The following is a 6,584-nucleotide window of genomic DNA, read 5'->3' on the forward strand; positions in this document are numbered from 1 at the left end:
AAGCCTTTGATAGGGTATGGCATAAAGGTTTACTTCATAAGATCGCTAGCTATGGTATAGCTGGAAAAGTCTTCTCAATTATTAAATCATTTCTTTCTGATAGATTCATAAGAGTAGTAGTTGAGGGGCAAAAATCAGAAGCTCACAATATTAATGCCGGTGTCCCTCAGGGATCCATCCTGGGCCCAACTCTTTTCCTGATCTACATTAATGATCTTCCAAATCATATCCTTACATCATTTGTAGACATTTATGCTGACGACACTACCATTTATGGTACCACATCTAAGACAGTAAACGAGCAAGTTCTCTCCAATTCTCTCTCCTCTGATCTTGAGCACGTAGTACAATGGGGAAAGGAGTGGCTGGTTACTTTTAATGCATCTAAAACCAAGCTTCTCTCTTTACATCATCAACATTCTAATCCACATTTGTCATCAATTGAAATGAATGGCTCTCGTCTTCAGGAGGCCTCAAGTTTTGACAAGCTTCTGGGCTTGACCATTACTCCTGATCTTAAATGGAACACGTATATCAAATCTGTTGCCAAGGCCGCTGGAAAAATGGTGGGATCTTTCTATCGATCCAGTAGATATCTCACTGCTGATGCTATTCTCTATCTATATAAGAGCCAGGTACGTCCAAGGATGGAATACTGTTGCCACATCTGGGCAGGAGCTGCTAGAAAGAACTTGTCCTGCCTTGATAGAGTTCAAAATAGACTTCGTAGCCTCGTAGGAGATTTCCTTTTCTCCTCCTTGCAACCTCTATCTCACAGAAGAGATGTTGCGAGTTTGTCTCTGATGTATCGTTATTTTCATGGAAAGTGTTCAACTGAGCTTCAATCTATGGTCCCCCCTCGCCAAACTTTCACAAGAAACACTCGTCTAGCTGTAAACACTATCAATAATTTCCCCCACTCTTTATCTGTGCCTAAACCTAAACGTAGATTCCATGAACAAAGCTTCTTTCTTAGAACTGCACGCCTGTGGAATTGTCTTCCGTTTTCCTGCTTTCCGGCTGACTACAATATGGTTTTGTTCAAGTCTAAAGTAAATAAGTTCTTGATGAGCCGTTCCATATAAGTTATTAAATTTACCAAATTTTCATTACTAATGATTACTATATTGACCAACTTCTACTGTACACTCTTTAACCCTTATCCTTGAGTGGCCTCTGGGCCTTGATAATGTGGTGATGCCTTTGTAAAAAAAAAAAAAAAAAAAAAAAAAAAAAAAAAAAAAAAGCATTTAAATTTATTTGTAGAACGCTACAACAGACGTCATACTCTCTGTATTCGGATAATATATAAATTATCGAACGAATCATTGTATTATCAAATGCAACTTTTTTTTTATTTCTACATATACGCTTTATTTGGTTTGTAGATTTCAATTTAATTCATCTTAAAACTCTGAAAATGTTAAAATTTGATAAACAGCAATCGAATAAATTTATTCCTCTTTCTTTTTCCATTTCCGCGCCATTTTCCCATACGATTCCAGTCAACAAGAATATAATTTTGCTCTCATAATTCTGTTTGTCTTTCTTGTCTATGATTTGAACGCTCCAGACATAGACATCTATCAGTCTCTTGCGAGCTCCATAAAAACAAATATAAAAGAAAACATGCCATTTTGATTTGACAAGATAACTTCAAGTTACAAGAGTGCAAGACTAATTATTAATATCTGCATGTTTAGGACTATCGGTCAAGACACGTCCCCAAAATATACAGCATGTCGGTTGAGTATATGGGCAATAAAGAATTATGTAGACTTCAGCGTCTATAAGTCAGAAAGTAATTGTTTATAATTCGGAACTCTGGCAACCTACGATACTAATTCGTGATTTCCCTGATATTAGTTCCATACATGCAAGTATTCAGCGTGAAATAGTGTTTAACAACGGACTGGAACAAATGAAGCATGCATGCACCTCCCGGTGAGTGTTCAGTGAACAAGGCATACAAAATGACTAAGTTAAGCATTTGCTCCCTTCATTAAGCCCCAAAAGTCCCGAAGGCCTTAACATATTTTAATTTGAGTTCGGCACCATGCAAAACTGCTAAATAGACATACACAGAAAATTTGGGACAAATATGGTAAAATAGTCTCAAAAATAGTGTTTTTATTAGCCCTAAAAGAGCCCCCGGGGCACATCCAAGTTATTGTGTAGTGTAGACAAAGAAAATTTTATAGAAATCAGTTAGTTATAAATTTTCAGAAAGTTTTATAAAAATTGAAGGCATCATTTTTTTTGTTTTTTTTTAATAAGCACAAAAGTGTCAATTTTAGCCATTTTAACTCGAAAGGATCCCCTGGGGGGGGGGGGGGAGCAACCGGATTTTTCCCGGAAACTCCGTTTTGTTACTTTTTACTCATATCATATTTAATGTTTGTGCAAAGTTTTTAAAAAATTCCAAGGCGCAGTTATTTGAGAAAAGTGCGGAGAGACGAAGGGACGAACCGACAATGGTGAATTTATAGGTCCACCCTCTTTTTGTTGGGGGACCAAAAATAAAAAAGTACATAAACAAATCAATAAAAAAAATCTAAGCTATTTCGAACGACTAAACTGGCTGCCATCATGATGGGTCGATAATCTTTGTTATTTGGGTTATTTTGGTTAATGGTATTTTTTTGCTTCTCCACAAAAGCAAAATGTGACACAAGGTAGTATTTTATGTGGGGGGGGGGAACTAGCTCCCCAAAAGTAAATAAGCAAAAATTAAAAATTTCCTTCATATAGAGAGTTTTTCCTCCATTGACCAAGGACAAATTAACTGAAGTGTAGCATCAGAACAGATACTACACAATAATATTAGTCCAGGGGCCAGATTACTAGGGTTAATGTTCTCATCTTGAGTTTCGGAGGATGTAACCTTGATCTTGAGGTGTATCTTGTCAAACACTGAAATCTTTCTGTCGAACTCAAGAATCAGTACGTCATTTCAAATGGATTCCTTTATTTTATCTATGGGGGCATCATGTTCTCGTCCCGTCAGCCATAATTGGTTGGAACTCTTAAGTAATTTGCAATTGCATTTTGGGTATTGCCCGCACTGAGGACTGAACCTTCAAAGGAGCGCAACTTTTATAAAGTATTCTATTGACAATACCACAGGTGCTTGTGGACTTCTACCCAAATAGGCTGACGGAACGAGAGCATGATACATCTGTGGATTAACTAAAGTATTCTGTTTGAAATTCCATGCAGATTTCCGAGTTCAACAGAAAGATTTCCGAAGTTCGACCAGATACATCTGAAGAAGGGCGGACGTTATATCGGTTAAAACGTTGGGTGTATAATACTCCAAAGAAAAACAGCAGTCTGAAGAATCCAAACAATGAAAAAAAAAACAAGATACTTCAGTCAGTTTAGATGATCATCACTATTGGATGTAGATAAGCTTTATTGAACATAAAACCAAGGTTTTTATACAGCAAAGGAAGAAAGGTAATCTTGGTAGTGGAGACGACGTGAGATGAAAAAGGCGTGATGGGAAGTGATGAGTGAAGTAGTTTAGGAGAGGAGAATATGTTTTAAACATTTTTGCTGCAAAGAAAGTGGGCTCTATCTATCGTGCTAGAAAATTATTCATATCTGCCAGTATGCTTTATCTCTACAAAGCTACGATTCACCCATGCATAGAGTATTGTTGCCATATCTGGTTTGGTGCATCTACCACTAGTCTCTACCTCTTAGACAGAGTCCAAAAAAGAATCGTCAACCCAATAGGTCCTGCACTATCGACCAAGCTTCAACTCTTGTCCCATCATGCAATGGTGCGTGTTTGTTTTACAAGTATTTAAATCGGATGTCCTTGAATGACTTCATAGCAATTGTGAGCCTTCAATGTAAATACAGGGAAGAATGATAAAATTGTCGCCCTAGAAAAGAGGACTTGATTCCATTTCTGTTTCATGAAAACTGGTTTTCTTTTTTGTTGCAAACTATCTGCTATTTGGCCAGTTGTGTATAAATTTTAAGAAGGATAGGAGCTTTTTAATACGTCTGAAAGTGATGCAATGTTCAATAAGTACATCAGAGATGCGCCACTGCAAGTCATGTTCTCTACCAACCCAAGTTATGACAATAGGACCATTGGCAGCACCCTCAAAATACAAATTCGGATGGTTCAATGCTTGAGGGCACAGCTCAACAAAGTTTCCAACCACGGTTATGGTCTTTGGTGTGGTTTGAAGTGAGTGCCACATCATGTCACTTCACATCTTTGAAGTCGGCTTGAAAGTCAATACCAAAATGTACCTAGATGTGCTGAAGAGTGTGGTGATCCCCTGGTGTAATCAGGTAGTCACTGGCAGACCCTGACTGTGGCAGTAGGGCTCGGTGCCAGCCCACAAGTCTAAAGACACCCAGGCTTGGCTTCAGGGGGAGTGCTACGACTTTGTACCCATCTCTCACTGGCCCATCTTCTTCTCGACCTTAACCTGCTAGACTACATTTAGTCATACGTCGAGAACATTACCAACATGACCTCCCTCAACACTAAAACCAGCCTGATCGCCGCCATCTACAGAGTATTCACTGAACTCCCACCAGTGCTTGTGGAAAAGGCATGCTCCCAGTTTCAAACCCATATCGAGGCAGTGATTGAGGCTGAACGCGGCTACATTGAATAAATGCCAGCTCTACTACAAAATGAAGTTACATGAATTGTTTTTTTTTCAATAAAAATTTAAAAATAAAGCTGTAGTGTTTTTCTTTAGAGCAATGGATTTGTTGTTGCACACTGTACTCCTGATTAACCCAATAAGCAACAAAATCCGATGCCTTCACTGTCTCCTGCTACTCTGACTTAAGTGACATGCTCAAATTTAAATGTAATATGAACAGACATCCCCTGCTCAACTCTCTACACAGTCTTCTTGTGTGCATGGTCTCACATAGTCGCCCCTCAAGTTCTTGTGGCAATGCTTGTTTGGAGTGAATAAGAGTAAAAAAGTAAATAAATGAAATCATGTATGATTGAAATAAAAATTCTCAACATAAGATTCAGTATGCTTAAGTAAATTAAACTAAATATAGCCCAAATTACAATCCTCACGCCTTGCAGCTGTGTTCTCAAATGCATAATGATCAGTTAATTTGTTTAGAATGGTACAACATAATCATACACCGGTTCACATTAGATCACCAAAGTTAAGAAACATTGAGTCTGGTTAGTACTTGGCCTTCAGGCCAGGATCAAAGTGTAGTATAAGTGTTTTGTTCAGTTTGAAGTTACATTATAATTTTAGCCTGAATAAAGGATTTAAAATCTCAAAGTGTAGTATCTGATCTGATTCTTCACTTAAATTAAGTTAATTGGTCAATGCAAGGGAAACCCTACATACTGAGACAATTACTATTTTTTTGGATACTGTCAGAGTGCCCCTTTTTGCCCTTATTTTAGGAGAGCTGGTTTTCCCCCTGCATTAAAAACGACCTTGTGTCAAAATTGCTTTCGTGGGGAAGCAAATAAATACTTAAAATCAGTGACCATTTGGGAATTCCAGGCGCTGTATGTGCTCTCCGCTTATCTCGGCATTGTTTCCAGTCGTCCTGGACTTCTTGCCACTGGACTCAAACAGTGCCGATTCAAGAGAGGTGTGGTTGTGGATTGTGCAACCTTTGCTTCACAATTACACCAACAACCACCCCTATGGGAGGGGTTATACATTGTTTTTCGAGACTGAACAGACGCATTTAGGGATGAAACATGCTATACAAATATAACGCACGTATAAAGATTTCTAACTTTATATGAAAAGAGATTTAGAAAGAAATTGCAGAACTTTTTATGAAGACGTTAGATGATGATCTGGGTGAGAAATGTTTAAACTGTCTCCTACACAATGGTAGCGAGAGGAAAAGGCAATGTTTGCCAGACACTTTGAACAACGACTCTGTATGGCCGAGGGCTTCAACTGTCTTTTAGTTTCAAATCTTTTTTTCATATATCTTACCGACATTTTTCAATATCCAATAGATAGAGGCGAAAAGAACTTGTAAAAGACGCAGCCATAAGCTATTGTTAATGTAGAATGCTTGCCAATAAAAAGACGTTCCAGAAAAGTACGAACTCATGATCTTGACCATTTTTGCACAATAATTCAAATAGTTTGTCTGCTGTTTTCTTTAAAAATTCTATTTCACGAGTAAATCACAACTTATCAAGGCCTAAAAGCAACTCGAGGATAAAGGTCAATGAGTGGCAGATAGTTAGTGAGACAATGCTAATAATCTGTAATGGAGGAGATTGCATAGGATTTTATTATATAATAAGAGGGCGGCTCAGCAAGAACTTGTTTACAATGGATTTGACAACGACCATGTTGTAGTTAGCTGGGAAGCAGTCATGCAGTATAGTGTTCCACAGACGGGAGGTTCTAGGAAAAAAGGAAGGTTTGTTCAGTTACTTTGCGTTTGTTTAAAAAGATCTGGATTTGTAAACGATCAAGTTGTAGTCAGTTGGAAAGCAGCCTCGAGATATTCTTTTATTTAATTACTATATTCAATATTGTTGCATTTTTGTCACTCATAAATACATGATTCTTCATTTGAAAGAATATGAATAT

The sequence above is a fragment of the Euprymna scolopes genome, chromosome 25 (genome assembly GCF_053919585.1).
Source record: "Euprymna scolopes isolate OS-2025 chromosome 25, ASM5391958v1, whole genome shotgun sequence".
In the NCBI taxonomy this organism is placed as follows: domain Eukaryota; kingdom Metazoa; phylum Mollusca; class Cephalopoda; order Sepiida; family Sepiolidae; genus Euprymna; species Euprymna scolopes.